This window comes from Lampris incognitus, chromosome 8, assembly GCF_029633865.1.
Source record: "Lampris incognitus isolate fLamInc1 chromosome 8, fLamInc1.hap2, whole genome shotgun sequence".
Lineage (NCBI taxonomy): Eukaryota > Metazoa > Chordata > Actinopteri > Lampriformes > Lampridae > Lampris > Lampris incognitus.
In genome coordinates this window covers 38,810,343-38,833,117 of record NC_079218.1, presented here as the reverse complement: position 1 = coordinate 38,833,117, position 22,775 = coordinate 38,810,343, and the positions used below count along the sequence as shown (strand labels likewise).

The 22,775-nt window shown below is 42.6% G+C and overlaps 1 protein-coding gene across 1 annotated transcript in view; it reads left to right on the top strand.

Moving 5' to 3' along the window:
* The window catches only part of fstl4 (follistatin-like 4), a 231,085-nt gene that overhangs the window by 1,742 nt on the left and 206,568 nt on the right, over nucleotides 1–22,775 (top strand). The window lies entirely within an intron of this gene.

The following is a 22,775-nucleotide window of genomic DNA, read 5'->3' as shown; positions in this document are numbered from 1 at the left end:
GACAGACCACAGGTAATAGGAGAGATTAAAAAGGTTGGGATTTAAAAACAAGGGTCGTTCAACAGGCTAAGACAACACAAATCCCCATCGCCGCTGTGTTAAGCCTGGAGATGGTCAGAATAGGACGAGTCTCAGAAGAGTAGAGAGAGCGGTTTGGGTTGAAAGATCACCTTTTAAAGGTGATTTGAGGTTTCTAATTAACAATGGATTTATCACTAATCCTGTTTCATGGCAACAGCCACAGAAAAATTAACGTGAAAAACATGAGATGCAGAACTGACCGAAATAAATCTCCCGTTGGGTGATTCAGTGTTTCTTGTGCTTGGAAGAAAACCATAATCTAGGGCTGAAAATCTGAAATGAATTGTTGTGATGGGCATTTTGAACGCCGTGTCAGTTGCTAGTGCATTGTGCTAACACACTGGCACTGCAGAGAGCTGGTACAGTAGAGACGGCTACTGATACATGCCACATTTGCCCCGTGGTTCTGCAGATTTGGTGCAGCTGCTTAATATTGATGTGCAAGCTCTAGCACGACACACGTTTTGATGTTCATTTCTTCTCTGTGTGTGTGTGTGTGTGTGTGTGTGTGTGTGTGTGTGTGTGTGTGTGTGTGTGTGTGTGTGTGTGTGTGTGTGTGTGTGTGTGTGTGTGTGTGGTTTAATATGATATTCTTTATTTGTCCTGTCTTGGACTCTCAGTGCAGCTGCTTCACTTTGCTAACAAACAACAAATTATGTACAACAGCACAACACAATACAAATGTATAGATACATCCCCAGCATGGTGGCGCAGTGGTTAGCGCGGTCGCCTCACAGCAAGAAGGACCTGGGTTTGAGCCCCAGGGTTGTCCAATCTTTGGGGTCATCCCGGGTCGTCCTCTGTGTGGAGTTTGCTTGTTCTCCCCGTGTCTGCGTGGGTTTCCTCCGGGTGCTCCGGTTTCTTCCCACAGTCCAAAGACATGTAGGTCAGGTGAATCGGCCATACTAAATTGTCCCTAGGTGTGTGTGTGTGTGTGTGTGTGTGTGTGTGTGTGTGTGTGTGTGTGTGTGTGTGTGTGTGTGTGTGTGTGTGTGTGTGTGAGCCCTGTGATGGCCTGGCGGCCCATCCAGGGTGTCTCCCCGCCTGCTGCCCAATGACTGCTGGGATAGGCTCCAGCATCCCCACGACCCTGAGAGCACGATAAGCGGTTTGGATAATGGATGGATTGAGATACATCCCCACAATACATATGCACCCTCAGATGCACAGTTGCTCAGAAAAGTGAAATTTAATTAAAGACATGTTGCACAAGACCATACAGCCAACAAACTCACTTCACCTGTTAGCGTTTAGGAACTTAATTGTCATAGGCAGGAATGAGTGTTTGGAGCGGGACCCTGGACCTTATACCAGAAGGTAAGAGGTAGAGTGAGAGTGGAGATGTGAATGGGGTCACACTATATTCTGTGTCTGTCTGATGACAGAGTCCTTATGAATTGACGGAATGGAAGAGTTTTCCTTAATTCCCATTATCCTCATAGCACAATATGGGAGTCCCTTCATTGATTATATTATTACTGTAATATTACTATCACTCTATAATGATAGTCCTTCAACGGATGTCTTGAGACACACCAGGTATGTTATCAGCAATTAGGAAGCCGTGTTGGGAGGCTGGGAGCTCACTCTCGAACGGTGAAGTGAGTGTGTCGGAGTGCACGTCGCTGTCAAGCTTCAGTTGCAGGTATGAGTCACTCAGTGGAAATCACACTGCTCCTCTCGGAGATAAATTCATTTCCAATGAGATAATGAAATCAGTTGTAGCTGGGCACTGAAGGATGTAGCACAAGGTCAAGTTTATCTGGGAAACCGTAGTTAAGAGCCTTGACTGATACCCTGCCGGTAAAAACTTTTCGCAATAGGCACCCAGTCATCTCCATGTGCTCTTTGTCTCCAGCCAGCCTCCACTCACTTCCAGTCAGGTCACTCACACAGCAATCTGCTCTTTTCACATATAACACCTTCTAAACCATTTATAGCGGCTAAAGTATGTTACATGCTTTACGTATTTGAATTGCAAGGTTTCATTCAAAAGGTAGCCCAAAAAACAAAAAAAAAGGATCTCAATTCATGGGGCAGCACAATAATACAGTGGTTAGTGCGGCCGCCTCACAGCAAGAAGGTCCTGGGTTCGAACCCTTGGACCTTGGGGGTCATCCCAGGTCTTCCTCTGTATTGAGTTTCCATGTTCTCCCCGTGTCTGCGTGGGTTTCCTCCAGGTGCTTCGGTTTCCTCCCACAGTCCAACGACATGTAGGTCAGGTGAATCAGCCAGAATAAACTGTCCCTAGGTGTGAATGTGTGTGTGTGTGTGTGTGTGTGTGTGTGTGTGTGTGTGTGTGTCTGTGTGTCTGTGTGTCTGTGTGTGTGTCTGTGTGTCAGCCTGGCGACCTGTCCGGGGTTTCTCCCCGCCTGCCGCCCAATGACTGCTGGGATAGGCTCCAGCATCCCCCTGAGCAGGATAAGCGGTTTGGTTAACAGATGCATGATTCCATTCAAAAGGAAGCCCAAATTAAAAAAAAGGGGATCTCAGTTCACAATGACTTGTTGCATTTGTACATTACATGTAATAATCTAGCTGAAGCACTTGGTCTACAATTCACAATGAGTGCAACAGTGGACCAAGCTTTTTTTCTTTTTTTTTTATCATCAAAATCACAAGCAACCAAAAACGGGGAGAAGACTTGTGACCTCGTAGTTACATCAGAGCAAATTAAGTGCTAGAAATGAATTAAAGGGGAATGAGAAGTGAGGAGAGCGATTGTTCTTCATTTCATGTTGAGGGCCGAGGGACTATGTGAAGCCTTTCTCGACATGTTCAATCGTCTCAACTGATCCTAACTCCCAACTTTTCCAGAGAAACTTCTCCTAAACCTTTCGATGGGTGTTTATGTGTTAACTGTTTCGTATATCAGATCAATAGGCAGTCAGCGTATTTACACTTACAAACATCAAATTTGTGTGAGAGCGCACACACTCAATATATACTAGATTAGGACTGTTTATCTGTATCACAAATTTCTCTCTTCACTTGCAATCTCGAGGGGTTCAGAATCAACAGCAGGTTATCAAGGATTCATCGGCACTCAGTGGAAAATCATTAAACCCTCCTCTAGGACTATTACTCATGGGTAAAACTATACCGTCAGCACGCACGATCGTTTATTCGATTGGTTTGTGACACTCATAGGTGGGTGTAATGATCGCTTATGTTGTGCTGTCACACTAGAAAACGGCTTCCCATGCAATTTTGGTTAAAGCGCTGTTTATTAAGAGGCTCAGTGGCTGTCCGAATCACTCAACCATTCGTCTGTTTTTTTTTCCTCACTCCCTCCTCATACAAACCAATAATGTCTACACGCTCAGTGACAGACGGATTATTAATTTATTGACGGACGGACTGACATTCATTCCACTGGTTACACTCAAACACAACATGCAGATGTGTCTATATCTATCAGCAATTTGGTCTCCGTATTTCTTTCAGATGTGTTTCCAAGTTTCTGCCTGTATTAAATAGAAACTGGGTTCCTGTTGTGTGCAGATCAAAATACAAAATCGCCTTCTGGTTATTTGGAAAGTGCACACACACAAACAGTGCAAGTGCAAACATGCATACACAGTGCATGAACACACACACACACACACACACACACACACACACACACACACACACACACACACACACACACACACAAATAACAACCCAAAAAAAAACATGATTGTACTTTCAGTCGTGTCATTTGAGAAAAGGAAGAACTCCCGCTAGACACCACTTTACAAGCTAACCCAGATTAGAGATGTGTATATTCACTCACTCCAGAAGGCTTAAAATAATCAAATAATCACAACAAAAGCAAACCAGCAGGAGGCTATTTAATGTTTACATGTACAATAGACTCTATAAACACAGCAGTTGTTGCCTGTAGTGTGTGGAGGCATTGTTGAACTTTTGGTGGGAATCATCCACAGTGCACCCTTGTTTCTTACAGGAGATGGAAATGTGCGTCTCCACTGAGGTGCACAACCCCTGTTGAGCACTGTCGCTTTTCAAAGCTCTGGTTGCAAATGTTAAGCAGCAAACACGCAACAAATAATAATAATAATAATAATAATAATAATAAATAATAAATAAATAAATAGAATACCCAGGCACCATGGATGGATTACCAAACGGGCCTACCAACCCAGGCCCATGGGCCCAAGGGCTTAGGGGGCCCCTAAGGCAGAGCCTCTGCATGAAGTCAGTGTTATTATTTTTGCATTTCTTGCCGCATAGACAGACGGCTTAGTCTTTCAAGTCAATAACAGAGCCCCAAAAGTCCCGCTGAAAAACTGAAGGAAACTGCAGGGGAGTGTATGCCTTAGTTCAGTGTTTCTCAACCGGGGGTCCGCGGACCCCCAGTGGTCCGTGGTGTAATTGCAAGGGGTCCGTGAAAATAAAATATCTTTAAAAAAAGATCCTATGACATTTATAGAAATAGGATTATTTTACTCAAATGTGACTGAGACCTTTATCTACCTAAACTATAAAGGGTAACAGGACTTTTTTCTCTAATTACATCTGTTTCACAAGTGTAATTTATTGTATTTTGATAAGAGATCTCGCTCCCGTTTGCATTGTTAAAAGTTACTGCATAAAAATTCTGTTGTTACATATATCTGAAAGTTAGTGAATACATATTCTGTTTTGTTACATATATCTGAAAGTTACTGCATAAGAATTCTGTTTTGTTAACTATATCTAAGTTACAACTGAAAGCTCTTATTTTTGCCCCAAAGAGTGAATAAATGCTATAATGCAATTTAAAATGCAGTTTCTACCGTTTCTATCAAATTGCAACCCCCCCTCCCCCAAGATCAGGTGGAGGGGTCCTCAGGGTAGATCAAAAATACGCAGGGGGTCCAGGACCCCAAAAAGGTTGAGAACCACTGCCTTAGTTAATATGCTGTTGGCGTTAATTGTGTGTATGTGGGCTGTAACTGGAAATCCTGTTGAGCTACAGGTGAATGTAGTTATTGTGCTGTTGGCTGCAAGGGGTGGGGGTGGGGGGGTCCATGCCCAGGGGCCCATTGTCTCATAATCTGCCTATGCAGGGGACAAGGACTGCAAAACTATAATGAATAATGCATGATAAAGCACAGAAGGCATGGCTGCCTACTTTAATTTGTTGAAACATTGATATCTGCCCCTGGCGTACAGAAATAAAATTGCCAGGCGTTTGCTCCATCGTAAGACGGTCCATCTTAATTCTCTTATTCATTGTTATGAGGCCGAAGTGTTTGTAATTTCATTTGTTTCCCAATACCGAGTGTTCGACTTGTCAAATAACTCAAGTTAAAACGATTGGAAAATCAATCAGGTTATCTGGAGAAACATCATTTGGTATAAAAGAGAGCGCTACTCCTCAGACTTATATATTGGGGTTTTTTTCTATGCCTCTTTAACACTTGTAAGTTGTTTTTTTTATGTAGAATGAGAAAAAAAAGTGCCTAGTTGTCCTGCTCAATAATGTCTTTGTTACCCATGCCAGACATTTATATTTCTCATCTCGCTTGTCAAGGCAGTTTTTTAAGAACAGGTGGCAGCGTGCGAGCCATGTTGTTTCGCGGTGTAAACAGCAGACGTCATGGCGTGGTGAGGATTTCTACCTGGAATCCGTCCAAGTCGAGTCAAGTCAAATTTATTTAATCCTACATCATAATTTAGCCCTAGAGGGCTTTACAATCACATTGCATTTTGTACAAGACCCCCAATCCTATTATCTAACCACTCCATCAGACCACCCGAACACTGGTTTTGAGCTCGGGGGAGAATTAAGCCTGCCTCTGAAATTATAGTATTGATATATAGCCTTTGGATGGGGTGCTGTGGCTTTTTTTTTTTGTTTGACAGGTAGGAGAATTAACTACATGGGGTAGAAAGGACAAATATACAGTCTGGAGAGAACGTTTTGTTGTCTTTTGTCATCTGCCTCTTTGCATGTGTGCTCCATCCGCCCATCTGTCACAGTGGGATGACATTGGAATAATAGAAAATATGGAAGGGGGTAAGAATGAATCACAATGTTTGCTGAGGAGAAACGGAGTCTGGGGAACAATACAGTAAGCAGAATAGAAGAAGGATGAAAGGGTGCGTTTTTTTATTTTTAATCCACCTTTAGTTTGTTGTATTTTTGGTTGTTGTAATAGACTGACAGAATCAGCAAGACAGGCATCCGGGTAGCGTGGCGGTCTATTCCGCTGCCTACCAACACGGGGATCGGCGGTTCGAATCCCCATGTTACCTCCGACTTGGTCAGGCATCCCTACCGATACAATTCGCCGTGTCTGTGGGTGGGAATCCGGATGTGGGAATGTGTCCTGGTTGCTGCACTAGCGCTTCCTCTGGTCAGTCGGGGTGCCTGTTCGGGGGGGAGGGGCAACTGGGGGGAATAGTGTGATCCTCCCACATGCTACATCCCCTTGGCGAAACAGCTCACTGTCAGGTGAAAAGAAGGGGCTGGCAACACCATATGTATCTGCAGCCTTCCCAGATTGGTGGAGGGGGGAGCAGCAACCGGGATGGCTTGGAAGAATGAGGTAATTGGCCAAGTACAGTTGGAAAGAAAAAAAAGGGGGGGAAAAGCCACAAAAAAAAAGGAGTCAGCAAGACAGCCAAAATTGAATGGTCTGACTAATTGCCCTTAGAGTATATGCCAACAAGTATTTGCAGTTTTGTAAATTTATAATTTACACTGCAGCATTGAGTTCTGTGTTGCATCCTCATGTGGTTTGTAATAAGTGGGGAGAAAATGTCCACAATTTGTTTTTCTTCAGAGTTATACAAAATACTGAAATTCTTGCACAAAATTAAGTCTTTAACTCCTCCAAAAAAAAAAAAGTATGTGTTTAAGGATTTGTGATAGTAAGTCCGGTGCTTTCTACTTTTATCTTTTTATATCATTTAGAGATAAAGTACATTTTTGGCACAGTTTTTTTTCCCTCCAAAAGACGATGAGTAATTCGGTTTCTTTGAAAGCCCACCGATGCCCAAGTAAAAGTCACGACAAACTCAAACGTGCTGTTTACAGCAAATTATTTTTGAGTTTGAAAAACAAAAAACCCCGATAGAGAACTTTTCTGTCATCCTAATCTTCGCCGCTGGTAAGCGTTGCGGTATTATTTAGCGGTCAGCTCGTCTCTGACCCCGGCTGTTGATTAAAACGAGCTCCATTCTAAACCATTCGGAGCAAAACTAACACAGTCAATTAGTTCCTCTCATCCTGCCGATGATGGCTGCACAGCGACTTGCCAAGACACAACAAAGTGGCATCTGTTTTTCACAAGGTAGTGTGGCAGTCTCAGCAGGAGGGCTCTAATGTTTCCGCTTCACTTCATTATATATATTGTCGGTATTCGAGAACGATACCCTTGATGGGAAGAAAACAAGTCTGGCTGGTGGGTAGCGCGCAGGCAGCTGGGAGACACACAAAGTGGTTAGAGTTAGTTAAAAGCGTGGTGTCTCTCAGCCACATAAAGGCATTAGGGCGTCCATCTATCCATGCATTGATCCGTCTCAGAAACCATCCTTCCATCCGTTTATCCATCAAGAGCTGCTCCGTACTTGCAATGGCTTATGAGCAGTTTAGAAAATGGTGAAGCGTTTTTCGTCTCTTTTTTATTTTTTTTCCCTTTCCCCCTGCTCTGTCTTTCTCAGTTTTACCATCCTTCTGCTGGCTGCCCGGCTCACTTTAAGAGGCACTTGGTTATCTAATGGTTCTGCTTAGCTTGGTGTCAGCTGTAGTTATTGCATTAGCCATCAAAGCTAGCCCCCACCTCCCCACCCCCACTCCATCCTCCTCCCCACAGCCAGGGGCAGGGCTTGGCCTCCGCTGTTCATCTTATTGCTCGCTAACCCCTGCCCCCTTCCGCGGCTGACGCCATTAGCTCCATCACACCAACACTCGGCCCTCATACGGAAGATCAACTTTGGCGAGAGCGCTGGCCCTGCAGCTTTACTTGTGTACATCAGGGCCAGCTGGGGTCATACCGACATGCTTTTAAGATGGCAAATAAATAAGCTGTGTGGGCTGTGATCTCTGTCTTTCTCTCCGTCGCCGTCTCTCTCTCTCTCGCTTGTTCTCTCTGCCTACACTTCGATAATCAATGCCATCACTCCATTAAAGCACTTTTAATATGCAGTTTTCGATCCGTGCACCAGAGCAGGGACGTTAGTCGGAATTCTTTTTAAGTTTGGTCTCATTATTTTCCCGTTAAAATAACCCGTTCTGCAAAGTTCATTCAAAGTCTTTGAATTTAAACCGGTGCTCTTGTGTACGCTCCTATTTGTGTAAAACTACCCTCATTCATTCTCTGTGACCCATTAAGCCACATCATTCAGCGCAAAGTCGGAATGACAGGTTTTATAAATGCACACAATTTAGCCAAACTATGCCAGCAAGGCTGTGAAGTTGTCCAGGTCATGCAACAAAACAAGGTATCAGAAGTTGCCTTCCAACTTCCTGTTAGGTTAATCAGGACTCTGGCTGTGCTCTGCAGGGCAGCCAGGTGTGACACACACACACACACACACACACACACCAAACAAACAGCCTCCAGGCCTCCCTTGACAGGCCTTTATTTGTTACTGTTGTGCATATTAATGGGCAGTCTAACTATCCCCATCTTTCTTTTCATTTTTTTATTTTTTTATTACCAACACATTTTTCTCCTTTTCCATCTCCTTCTCGTCGCTCGTGGCTACTACATCAAGCTGGCTTCCTCCCTGCAGATTCATTAGGTTGGGTATATTTGCTGTTTTAAAAATGGATGCCCCCATCCCAGATAAAGATATCCCTTGGTCCAGCACTGGTCCCCCGTCTCATCAACATCCGTCTCCCCTATGAAAATAGAAAGCCCCCCCTTCGGCCACTAACATCCCCAGCCGTTGTGGTAGTGGGACCTTGTCAAGGATACTGCACCATAAGAATAGCCCACCCCTATCATCCAGAATCTGGAGAGGCTTGCTATGCGAGCCGAGGTTTGGGACAGAAAATCAATCACTAATGGAGCCCACTAATCATTGTGCGGCAGAGTTTTAACATGTCCGCACTGCGTGGCAGATTAATTCTGCAAATTATTGCCACAGTTGTTCAAAATTAGAATTTATTTGCACAAAATGTTAAAATCACTAATTTCTTCCTTTCACTTCTGATAGCTGAAATAATAAAATTCAGTTTTTATAATAAATGTCTTTTTGGTGTGTGAGCAGTTTAGCACATTTTAAAGAAAGTAGAGCTCCAAGTCTAGCATCATAGAAGCGCTGCAGGTAGGGCTTTATTCTAGTGTTATGGAACCAGCTATCATGTGGTCAGGCTGGCTTTTGAAAGAGTCTTAACCCTTCAATTGTGCAATCATCTCGGTCTAATGGCCAAAAATTAAATAAGGAAAAAAAAAAATATATATATAGAGAGAGAGAGAGAGATAGCCTTAAACGTTGTCTTTTGAAAAGTCTCAGGGGCGCTGGATAATCTGTCTGAGCATGAGAACTTGCCCTGGACCGGCATTTTTTTTTCTTCCCTTTTCTCCCTAATTGTACTTGGCCAATTGCCACCCTCTTCCGAGCCATCTCAGTTGCTGCTCCACCCCCTCTGCCGATCCCGGGAGGGCTGCAGTCTACCACATGCCTCCTCCAATACATGTGGAGTCACCAGCCGCTTCTCTTCTCCTGACAGTGAGGAGTTTCATCAGGGGGATGTAGCGCGTGGGAGGATCACGCTATTCCCCCCAGTTCCCCCTCCCCCCTGAACAGGCGCCCCAACCAACCAGAGGAGGCGCTAGTGCAGCGACCAGGACACATACCCACAGCCGTCTTCTCACCTGCAGACACAGCCAATTGTGTCTGTAGGGATGCCCGACCAAGCTGGAGGTAACACGGGGATTTGAACCAGTGATCCCCGTGTTGGTACGCAACAGAATAGGCCACCATGCTACCCGGACACCCCTGGGCTGGCATTTTTAACAAAATGGTGGCCCTGTTGCACATTGCCTCTCGGCATGGAAGACATCATGGCTATCTGCGATGTTGCCTGATGCTGTGCCTCTATCCAAGCATGTGTGCACTGCCCTCACTGAGGGATTACCCCAACTTCCACATGTCTTTTTCAGTGGAAAAAATAGACAAAAATAGATGACGACCGTGTAATGTAAAGTCTTTTCCACAGCATCGCTATAATGATGCCAATAGTATGAATGCTTAATTTACATTTCACACATAATTTTCCATCATCTGCAGGTTGTTTTGTCAAATGAGGCACTTCGAAAATGGAAAACAAAAGCATCCTTTCAAGAGTGTTTGCATGCATATTTTCTTTGTTTTCTCTTATAATGTATTCCAATTTATTGATTTTGAAAGTTTAATTCAACTCCTTTAGAACTCAGTCTGTTGGAAATTACAAATTTATTTCAGCAGATGGAAGCATCAGAGAGCCGTGCTCCAAATGATGTTGGGAGGCACCTGGGTTTTGTAAAGGAGGTGTATTTTTCCTTAAACACTACCTCAGCTGCAGAAACACCGAGTGCTTGGTTGCAAGAAACCCCCCCCCCCCCAGAAAAAAATTGCAGGAGTTCAATGATTTCATATGGTAATAGATGACATCCATTACAGCTGAATTTGGGTCAGGGAGGGGAGATAATACATAATAATGTCACAGCACAGCTTGCAATCAAAGACTTAAGGTGTTTCCACTCCTAGTTTGCTAGAACAGTTGCTTTAAACCCTGGTAGGTGTTCCCCTTATTGCATTTTTTTGTGTGCATATATTAACACAGAAATCAGACTCGGATGCACAACAAAATCTTTGGACATTGATGGGAAACAGGCTGAGACCACCCTCCCCAAACGGTCGAACTCTGGAGTGGTTCCTTTGCAGTGAGAATGCAATACGATTTCATGAAATCGCTGTGCATTATGGGATCAGCTGGCAGGGAAGTGGTAGGGTTATGTCAGTGTAGGAATTCATTAGGAGCGTTCCCTCCGCTGCGCCGGAGTCTGGAGACACGGCACATCTCCGTTTAATGAGATGCAGCTACAAAACAGTGTTATCAAGACGCTGCCTCGGTTTGCATCGGAATTGCCGATGCTCCAGTTTACGCCTTCAGTCTGTGAATCCAGAAAATTCTTGCTTACTAAGCTGCAGACTGGTAATGTTTATCCCGGAAGACGGTCAAATTCCCATAGTGAAAATTTGGCTCAATGAGGGAATAATTTGCCCGCACATGGTGTTTGTACAAAAAATATTCTGGTTCACTTAAGAGGTACTGCTGTATAAAACCCAAATCAAACCCATGGGTAACTGCAGTATTGTAACAAATTAACACCTGATTGGCAACAAAGGATACAAACTAAGTGTTCGGAAAAAAAGAGTTAGTTGATGACTTTTTCCACTGTCTGAACACTAAACACTCCCAAATACTTTGGAGGAATCCCTGTCTGCATTTTAAGTGCGTTTAAGTCATTACCTAGTCCACGGACTAGGTAATGACTTTTGCAGTAAAAGTACAAGGGACTTATTTATTCCATATATCCTGCAATTTAAATACTTAATTTGCACACAGAACGAGGTGCCTGTATAGGAATGTGTTATTTTGCAGAGATGAGATTTTATTCAGAAATATATTTGGCTATGAATTCCAGCTGGTGTTATTAACAGATTTTGTTCTGTATGGTATAATGATGTGGTTTTGCAGGGGAAAAAAAATATCAACAATGTTTTTCAAATTACTTTGCTCTGTAGGAAAATATAGAATAGATGTGAGAAATTCTTCAGAAGTAACTCCACATTTTAACAGCAGCCACATGAAGAAAGTGTGAAAAGTGTATTCTTGTGTTAATAATCATCATGTAAGATAATATTACCATTTGCCGGATGACTGCCATCCTAATTGTTACAAGGCTTTGCTCTGCATACAGCGTTAGAGTGATTGCATCTACACTCACTGGCCACTTTATTAGGTACACCTTGCTAGTACCGGGTTGGACCCCCTTTTGCCTTCAGAACTGCCTTAATCCTTTGTGGCATAGATTCAACAAGGTACTGGAAACATTCCTCAGAGAGTTTGGTCCATATTGACATGATAGCATCACGCAGTTGCTGCAGATTTGTCGGCTGCACATCCATGATGCGAATCTCCCAGGCCACCACATCCCAAAGGTGCTCTATTGGATTGAGATCTGGTGACTGTGGAGGCCATTTGAGTACAGTGAACTCATTGTCATGTTCAAGAAACCAGTCTGAGATGATTCGAGCTTTATGACATGGCGTGTTATCCTGCTGGAAGTAGCCATCAGAAGATGGGAACACTGTGGTCATAAAGGGATGGACATGGTCAGCAACAATACTCAGGTAGGCTGTGGCGTTGACACGATGCTCAGTTGGTACTAAGGGGCCCAAAGTGTGCCAAGAAAATATCCTCCACACCATTACACCACCACCACCAGCCTGAACCGTTGATACAAGGCAGGATGGATCCATGCTTTCATGTTGTTGACGCCAAATTCTGACCCTACCATCCGAATGTCGCAGCAGAAATCGAGACTCATCAGACCAGGCAACGTTTTTCCAATCTTCTATTGTCCAATTTTGGTGAGCCTGTGCGAATTGTAGCCTCAGTTTCCTGTTCTTAGCTGACAGGAGTGGCACCCGGTGTGGTCTTCTGCTGCTGTAGCCCATTTGCCTCAAGGTTCGACGTGTTGTGCGTTCAGAGATGCTCTTCTGCATACCTCGGTTGTAATGAGTGGTTATTTGAGTTACTGTTGCCTTTCTGTCAGCTCGAACCAGTCTGGCCATTCTCCTCTGACCTCTGGCATCAACAAGGCATTTTCGCCCACAGAACTGCCACTCACTGGATATTTTCTCTTTTTCGGACCATTCTCTGTAAACCCTAGAGATGGTTGTGCGTGAAAATCCCAGTAGATCAGCAGTTTCTGAAATACTCAGACCAGCCCGTCTGGCACCAACAACCATGCCACGTTCAAAGTCACTTAAATCACCTTTCTTCCCCATTCTGATGCTCGGTTTGAACTGCAGCAGATCGTCTTGACCATGTCTACATGTTTAAATGCATTGAGTTGCTGCCATGTGATTGGCTGATTAGAAATTTGCGTTAACGAGCAGTTGGACAGGTGTGCCTAATAAAGTGGCCGGTGAGTGTATATAGCAAGCTCAAACAAAGAGATGTGGGAATTTCTATTTTTACTTTTACCCCCTTTTCAGTGTTTGACCGAGACATTAGCTTTCGAAGACACTGTAGTGGGCCTGTGATGAAGAACTTTTTGCGGAGGTTTAATTGTAATCCCTCGAGACATAATCGTGTTTTATAATTTGTCTTTTTTACAAGCCTTATCTCTGGTGCTTTGAGTAGATGGAAACCCGGCAGGTCTTAACATTTCTGTTCTTCCATTTCCAGATTTGGTAGTTTTTTTCAGACACTAACAGTGACCCTTTTCTCTCCCTGCTGATATTCATCACTTATTCCACTCATCACAGACTGCCTCCTCGTCTCTCTTTTTCTCTGTCTTCACATGCTATACTCACAGTGGACACACACACACACACACGTATGAAAATACAAACACTAACACACACGCATGCACACATACATGTGTGCACACACATACATGAAGATAAAAACAAAAAAACTTTGCACACACACACACACACACACACACACACACACACATAAAAATACAAATACAAACAGCCACGCACACAAACACACACACACAGGTATAAGGGCACATGCATACACGCACATAAAACTCACACATGCACATATGCAGCTTCCATCACAGCAAGAACAGTATAATGTCATCGTAAAGAGAGTGTTTACTTGTAGAGAGGACTGTACGTGTATGTCAGCAGGCTGGCACTACTTTGTCTACTCAGCACCACAGCAGGCCACATGGAAAGACAGTGCAGGTTTACTTCCTTTACTTGCTTTCTTGAGCCTGGCACAGATGCCCTTGAAATCGGAAATATGTGTGGGTGAAATGTATTTATTATTACTATCTATCTATCTATCTATCTATCTATCTATCTATCTATCTATCTATCTATCTATCTATCTGAGTTAATCCCTCTACCTATCTGAGCTAATCCGTCTATAGTTGTGCTTTTAATGTAAATACTAATCCCTAGTGATGTGTTTGTAAAAGCTTTTCAGTTTTGGCACTCCGTCCCATCTCACGGAAACAGCAGGTGTTTATTTGGGAACTCTCCGTGGTCTCCATGGGTCGCTGTTATCATACAACGGTACAATCTTACAGCTTCATTTAGCAGACACTTTTATCCAAAGCGACATACATCTGAGAGTTAATGCAACACAAGCAAGGGTCTAGCCAGGAGGCGACAACACAAGTAAGTGCCAAAAGACTAGGTTCAAGTCCGATAGGACATAGGTGCCAACAGGCAGTGCATAAAGGCAAAGTTGCATAGGGTGCATAGAAGCGATTTTTAAAAAAATACCATCAGGTGTGGAGGTGTCCAAGAAAGAGCTGGGTCTTTAGCTTTTTCTTAAAGATGGAGAGGGACTCAGCGGGTCCAATGGAGTTTGGTAACTCGTTCCACCGCCGGGGAGCTACAGAAGAGAAGAGTGGCTAGTGACGTAGGGCCCCATTGTGGTAGAAGTGCCAGGAGCCTTTCATTGGCAGAGCGTAGTGAGCGGGACTGAGTGTAGACCGGAATGAGGGAGTTCAGGTAGGCAGGAGCCTTTTTAGTTGCTGTTTTGTAAGCGAGCATTAAGGTCTTGAATTTGATGCGGGCAGCAACTGGGAGCCAGTGGAGAGATATGAACAGTGTGACATGTGCTGTTTTGGGCTTGTTGAAGACCAGACGCGCTGCCGCGTTCTGGATCATTTGCAGAGGTTTGAAAGTGCATGCAGGGAGACCTGCCAGTAAGGAGTTGCAGTAGTCAATGCGTGATATTACAAGAGGCCGATGTTTTTTCCTGATGTTGTACAGGACATATCGGCACGACTGAGGAATTGAGGCCACGTGAACCTTAAAGGTTATCATACCGTTCTTTAAGGCTTTTGGCAATAAACTCAGAACAAGAGAGAAGTTAGAAAGTGACAAATGATAGTCCATCCTCTTTCTCAATTATTTCATCATTTTAGCGGTTGCATACAAATGTGTCTGCCAGTACAACTGGACCAAATTTTAAAAACTTTGCCTATCAAATTAATCATGTCTAATTAATAACAAGACAGTAGAGGGGTTACATTATTAGCGTCCCTCAAGAAACATTTCAAATCATGCATTTAATATTTGCCAGGTGATGCCCAGTGCCTATCACGGAAAGCGGAAATAAATCTGTCTCTCTCTCCATGCTCACTACACAGTTTATCTCTCTCTCCTTCTGCGTCGCCCCCTCTCTCTCGTACACTGCTCCCCCTTTTCTGTTTTCCGCCCTCATTTTTGTTACTCTTCATGCCCCCAATATGGTGCAGACAGGGATTTGAGCGACTCTGTCAGACTCCCCGCTACATTCCCCGCTCAGTGTTAAATTGGTTCAGAGCTTAAGTAGGAAAAAATACAAGTATCACCTCCAGGCAAAGTGACACAAGGTAAAAAAAAACAACAAAAAAAACTCCCCCTCTCATATATATATATGTGTGTGTGTATATATATATGACTACAGACTGAGGTGACCTGAATCTTAGTTGCACCTCAGATTTTGTGGCTGTTTTCACAGAAACCTTTGCTGTTGGTGTCTCATCTCATAATCTCCCCTGCAAAGATAAATGTCATGCATTACATAAACTAACTTGTCCCCTCTCTCTTTTGCTGTGATGCTTTTACCCATCTTTTACAACAAGATTCATATGGATATATCCGAGAAGAATAAAAATAAATTATCATTTGTATGAATAATTCAACCTTTATAGTCCCTCTTTGTCTGAAGAAGTCAAAATTGTGTTCCTAAGGGTGGATTTGATCTTGTAACACCTACAACAAAGGTTTCTGTGAAAACAGCCATGAAATCTGAAGTGCAGATAAGATTCAGGTCGTCCTACTTTGTAGGAACTCAACTGATTTTCTTTTTTTTTCTTGTATCTTAAAATATTGAAATGTAGTAAATTTAGAATGAGCAAAAAAAAAAAAAAAAAAAAACATTCCCAAAAAGATTTATCAGGTGCATTCTGGTAGACTTCTGCTTTGCATAGTAATCCATAAGAAATTATTCAGTGAGGAAAAACCCTTTTTGGATGACTCAGAATATAATTTTAGATGAGAATTTTCTATTATAAATAGGGATGGGTATCGTTAGGATTTTATCGATACTACTACTCTTATCGGTACTGCTTATCGGTTCGGTACTTTATCGATACTCATCGGTTCTTTTTGATTATTATGCAAGAAAAAAGACACTTAATTAAGAACAGAATCGACATTGCTTTATTATTCTATTATATAACTTTATATAAATATAAACAAATATTATTTATTCAGCAGCAACAGCAGCAGCAATGTTTTAAATGCGTCTGAATTATAGACTATATAATCAAAATTCAACAACAACAAATAAGATAAGAAAATAAAAGTAGATAAAGATAAAGAAAAAAAAATATTAAAAATAAATTTTTACAGCAAAAGGCTAACAGAAGTTCAAACAAACAAGAACCTAGAACATTATCCTAACAGTTCTTCTGCAGAAAAATCAACATATCTGCCTTCTCCAGCAGGAGTCGTGATCTCTCCTGACTTATAGTGTTCCCGGCTATTAGCCTAGCTAACTCCGTATCTATGGCTTATATATTTGTAGCTAAACAATTAGCTAAGCAATTATATTTTATTTATTGGCCTATTCGTAATAATTCGTTATTAGCCTAGCTAACTCTGTATCTATGGCTTATATATTTGTAGCTAAACAATTAGCTAAGCAATTATATTTTATTTATTGGCCTATTCGTAATAATTCGTTATTAGCCTAGCTAACTCTGTATCTATGGCTTATATATTTGTAGCTAAACAATTAGCTAAGCAATTATATTTTATTTATTGGCCTATTCGTAATAATTCGTTATTAGCCTAGCTAACTCCGTATCTATGGCTCATACGGCTTACCTGCAGTGGACGTGGATGGAACACTACGAGCAAAGCAGTCGAAAACGCCGCATTTCTGCAGATTAATACCATGTTTCGACAAAAGATGTTTCGACAGATTGCTTGTATTGCCACCCTTACTGGCAAATGATTTGTTGCACTTGTGGCAACGAGCGTTGTTGTCATCGACTTTTGAAAAATATACCCAAACTGTTGAACGTTTAGTTCTCTCCGCCATGATGAGCACTTGAGCAGAGCTGTCTGCGCGTGTGTGAGCGAGCGTGTGGAGCACAGCACAGCCCCGCCCCTCGCGCAGTAAGAGAGAGAGACAGAGAGATGGAGAAAACGGCAAACAAGATTATGTTCGCGACATTTAAATTCCTCGAAAAACACATTTGCCACAATATAAATCTCACTCCATGATTTCTCGAGTACCTACCGACTACCGATAGCAGAACCGAAAACGTCGGATCTTAAAAATGCTCCGGTTTTTACTAATTTAGAACCGGTTCCCGTTTAGAACCGGGTTTCGGGGGGCATCCCTAATTATAAAAGACTTTGCCACGACTCTTCTTCATGTGGGTTTACAGTGGTCGGCATCCATTGGTGCATTCCTGCTACCGGCAGTGCAGGAGTGTGCATCGGAGACTAAATGCTGCTGCCGTGGTAGTATATTCATTATTACTGCCCCGTCTATCATGTTTTGCCCCTTTTGCCACAGTTTTAGAGTTTTACTCAGTTTTCAGTGTCCCAACCTTCATCTTGTCATCACCACCACCTCCTTGTAAAATTGTGCAGTGTGACCCTAAGTCTTGGTTTTGTTTTGAATCTAGTATAAATGTCTCCTCTTATGCTCCCTATCCCAATATTCTTGCAGAGTTTGGTTTGGTTTCTGACTTATTAAGATTACCATGACTGCTCTTTCTTTTTTCCAGGTGTACTTAGTTAAAACATCCGCAGTCTCATTCTGCTTCAGTCCAACCTAAGCCGAAACCCACATAACTTTACATAAATATCCACCTCAGCCTTTGAATATACGTGTGTATGAAATACTTTATATAATACATCCTGACAGGGACCGCCAGTTCAAATCCTCGTGTTACCTCCGGCTTGGTCGGGCATCCCTACAGACACAATTGGCCGTGTCTGACGGTGGGAAGCCAGATGTGGGTATGTGTTCTGGTCGCTGCACTAGCACCTCTTCTGGTTGGTTGGGGCGCCTGTTCGGGGGAGATGGGGGAACTGGAGGAAATAGTGTGAACCTCCCACGCGCTACGTCCCCCTGACGAAACTCCTCACTGTCAGGTGAAACGAAGCAGCTGGCGACTCGGCATGTATCGGAGGAGGCATGTGGTAGTCTGCAGTCCCCCCGATCGGCAGAGGGGGTGGAGCAGCGACCAGGACAGCTCGGAAGAGTGGGATGATTAGCCAGATACAATTAGGGAGAAAAAGGGGGAAAATAATAATAATAATAATACATCATGACGACTGCTAGAATGAAATAATCTTAAACATACATTTGAATCCAAACATATTAACATTTTATGTTGGTTTCACAACTTCCATCCACCTTAGTGCCAACGAAGCAGCCAACCAACATCTCTGTCATCCATCTCCACCATGTAGACTCCCAACATGTTACGCTTGCTTTAATCAATCACCAATTTCTTCCTGGGAATTATCAAACCAAATGTGTGTCGGCCCACAATTTCCAGTGCCTCAGCTATTTATTCGGTGTGCAATCATGGGCAATTCAACTGTAAACCTGAATGACAGTCATGCTGTAATTTGCTATTAGCGCTACTGTGCGTCGGTGTGGGTTATCTCACTGACAGTCGATGCTGAGCTGTCACTGACCAAGCTGAATTGTTATTTGATGTTTCTCACGAAGTTTGTGTGGGTCGGGGACAAAGGCAGCCATTTCACATGCTAGTTCACGCCCCTCTCCCCCCCACATCTACTCGCTCCTCTCTCTCTTTGTGCCTCACTCTGACCCTCTCTCTCTCTCTCTCTCTCTCTCTCTCTCTCTCTCTCAGCCTCTTTCTCTCTCGCTGTCTCCCTCAGCCTCTCTCACCCCCCTCTCTCACAGCCCCTCTCTCTCTCTCCCTTAGCCTTTCTCTCTCTCAGCCTCTCTCTGTCTCTCTTTCCATCAGCCTCTCTCTCAGCCTCTCTCTCTCACTCACTCTCTCTCACTCACTCTCTCTCTCAGCCTCTCTCTCCCTCTCCCTCAGCCTCTCTCGCTCTCTCACTCTCTCTCCCTCAGCCTCTCTCACTCTGTTTATTTCCTCCTCTCATATCTCAGTCACATTTTCTGCCTGACCTTGCAGGGGATAGCTAGATTAATAGTCCCTGCCCTGTCCTGTGTAATGTGAGCTCTCAGATTATACATTCCCACTTTGTCAGCTGAGCAGTTTGACCAGAGGGCAACGAGTAAACCCAGATTGACAAGTGCAGCTCTGTGCACTGCGCCGACTGATTTGTTGACCAGTTTGCTGCCTGATTAACTGACTGGCAGGCCGCTTTCTCACACAGCCCTCTCTTTGGCCGAGTTAATCGAGGTGCCTGCTCTCATCAAGGTGCATGGATCTGACGACGTTCAGGCTCACAAGTGGAAGAACACTGGAAACAGCACTCCAGACTTGTGCAAGGCTCGCCCATTTATTATATTCCAGATTCCTGGCTCTCAGTCAATCCAAATGTATTTTTCAGAGGAAGTCCACATTTCACAGGTGGCGATCAACTGCTTCAAAACATTGTTCACAAATAAACATAGGCCGATCGGAGTGTCAGCATTTGTCACATGCACTTCTCCATCCTCGGTTAAATCTAAACTAGCGTTTCTTGCTGGATGGATGAGCCGCTGCCTCTGCCTCCTTCCACACGAATGGCCAAACAACACACAGCTTGCCACAGTGCCAGAGCCTGGCGATACGGATGAACGTGTCCCACAAAACACCGTCCCATTTCAACTGGCACTTCTGTTATACAACTTGCATCACCAGTCATGCCGAACTAGAACCAAGGCGTTTAACACCAGAACAACTGGGATTTCACTCCTACCTACAACGAGCATGACTGCCAGTTTTTAAACTATATATTCTGTCAAGATAAATACCCAATTGAGATATTAATGCATTGCATATGTTAGTATGTATTAGGAAATGCTGCACACCAAAATTAACATTTTAACAACTATGATACTATTTTTAAACAATTTAAACTTCAGAGAAACATGGTCGAACTTGAATAGCAAAATTGAAAAAGTGAAAATATGACCTGATAAACAAAATGGAAAAGACATATTGCTAATCTAACAAATGGAACAAGGCCTATAAAACATGAAATGTAAAAAAATAACTGACATATAACTAACATATGTTAGTATGTATTAGGAAATGCTTCACACCAAAATTAACATTTTAACAACTATGATACTATTTTTAAACAATTTAAACTTCAGAGAAACATGGTCGAACTTGAATAGCAAAATTGAAAAAGTGAAAATATGACCTGATAAACAAAATGGAAAAGACATATTGCTAATCTAACGAATGGAACAAGGCCTATAAAACATGAAATGTAAAAAAATAACTGATAATAACTATTGAAACAGTCCCAAACAACAACTTAAAAACCACTAGAATGGATACTGTGTCAAGATAAATACCGAGTTGAGGTACTAATGCATTACATATGTTAGTATGTCTTTCAAGAAATGACTGACACCAAAATTAACATTTTAACAGCTTTAATACTATTTTTCAAACAATTTAAAATGGCTGCTGTCCAACGCCTGTAAATACCTTTTTGTGTGCAATTGATCTAAAACTAATTTTAATGCAAATATAGACAATTTTTTGAGCATTCAGGGAGCGGCAGGTCTGTATCTTTTTTTTTCCCACAAAGTTATTAAACTTTGAAAATCCGAAACGGTCAGAAGGACTGTCTTGGTACATACAATTCACAAAATACAAAATTTGAGTCAATGAGCCAAAGACGCTTCATGAAGATGCACCATAACAATATAAACTGAAACTGTAACTATTTCTCTGATTGGCTCAATTTTGGGTTACTAGTTTTTTGTTTTCCACCCAATTTGCCCCTGTAACTCCTCAGAGGCAGGCCTTTCAAATCAATTTCCTGTTATGCGTTTGGTTTGTTGAAACAAAATGCTGTATGCTCACTACTAACTCGATTCAGCTCAGATTTTACGAGATTTGTTTACCGTTTGTTGCTGTGAAGTGGGTCTGGACAGTACATCTTCTGAATCTGCCCTTGTTTGTAACAGGCCGCGGATATGACTGGATGATTTAATGGCTAAATGGTACGGCACTTTGGTGAAACGGCATGGGAAGTCGTCTTAAATGAGTTTTGATTAGTCTTTGGTGGTTGTTGGGCCTAATAAACTATGTTTATGACTCACACACACTTTTTTACTTTCACAACCAGCTGATTTTAAAGAAAGTGTGTGTGTGTGTGTGTGTGTGTGTGTGTGTGTGTGTGTGTGTGTGTGTGTGTGTGTGTGTGTGTGTGTGTGTGTGTGTGTGAGAGACTAGAGGGAAGAGGATTGTGGCTGCACAATATTTTCCACAGGGAGCAATAAGCATTTTACAGTCATTCCCAAAAATCAGCACAAGAAATTAGCCAAACTACACGGAGCGGCTGTCGGCTCTTGGTACTCATTATCAGTGAGTGCAGCGTTTCAGTAGCCACAGGCCTGTTTCCATCATAACATCACCATCAAGTCTCTGCTGTAATTCCAAGACCCTCAGGGAGCGAAGACCCCCATCTGCAGGCCTAGCGAGAATAAATGTTGCGTTATAGTTTTCATGCACAGTCCATATAATTGCCACAGAGGACACAACCAGTAAAGATACTGACCTTTTTGAGTTTAGTACCCGTGCTGTAAGTATCATCTGTGTTTATGGCCACCAAGCACAAATTCCGCCTGGTCGCAGTCTGTCAATCTGAATCCTGCTTGTGTGAAAATGCCACCAACTGAGATGTACTAAAGAACATGGTTTTATTCGTGCAAGGCTCAGCGTTTTCGGTTTTTATTTTTCAAAGCCATCCAGCATGCCGAATTTCGCCACAAGAGGGCACTGTTACATAACCTCACATGAACAGGAACAACTTTTGGATCCGTGGGAACGTAAAATCCGGGTGAAAATCAGTTTAAACCGATCTGCTCCTTTTAAAAAAAATCTGGGTATTTTGCGGTGAAAATCGGTAAAAACCGAAAACACTGTGCCTTGTCTATGTGTGATGGGGAAAAAAGTTCAAACATCTAAAATAATTATTCATCATTTTACTGGCATAACTGAAATCAATCAGTCAGTCAATCAATCAATCAATCAATCAATCAATCAGTCAATCAATAAAAAGAAACAGGAACTCTTGTACGTGGTCAACCCAGATTACAAATATACAGATACCAATGTTTGTTGGATGCCAAATTAACCTGCAACGATAATCTAACATTTGTCTGTTTACCTGTCTAACATTGATTGATTGATTGATTGATTGATTGATTGGTTGTTTGTTTGCTTGATTGATTGATGATCGAAAAAAAATAAAATAAGAAAAAATAGATAAAAATAAAACATTGTGATGCTGACGCGTGATTCATGCACCTATTTCATCTGCAG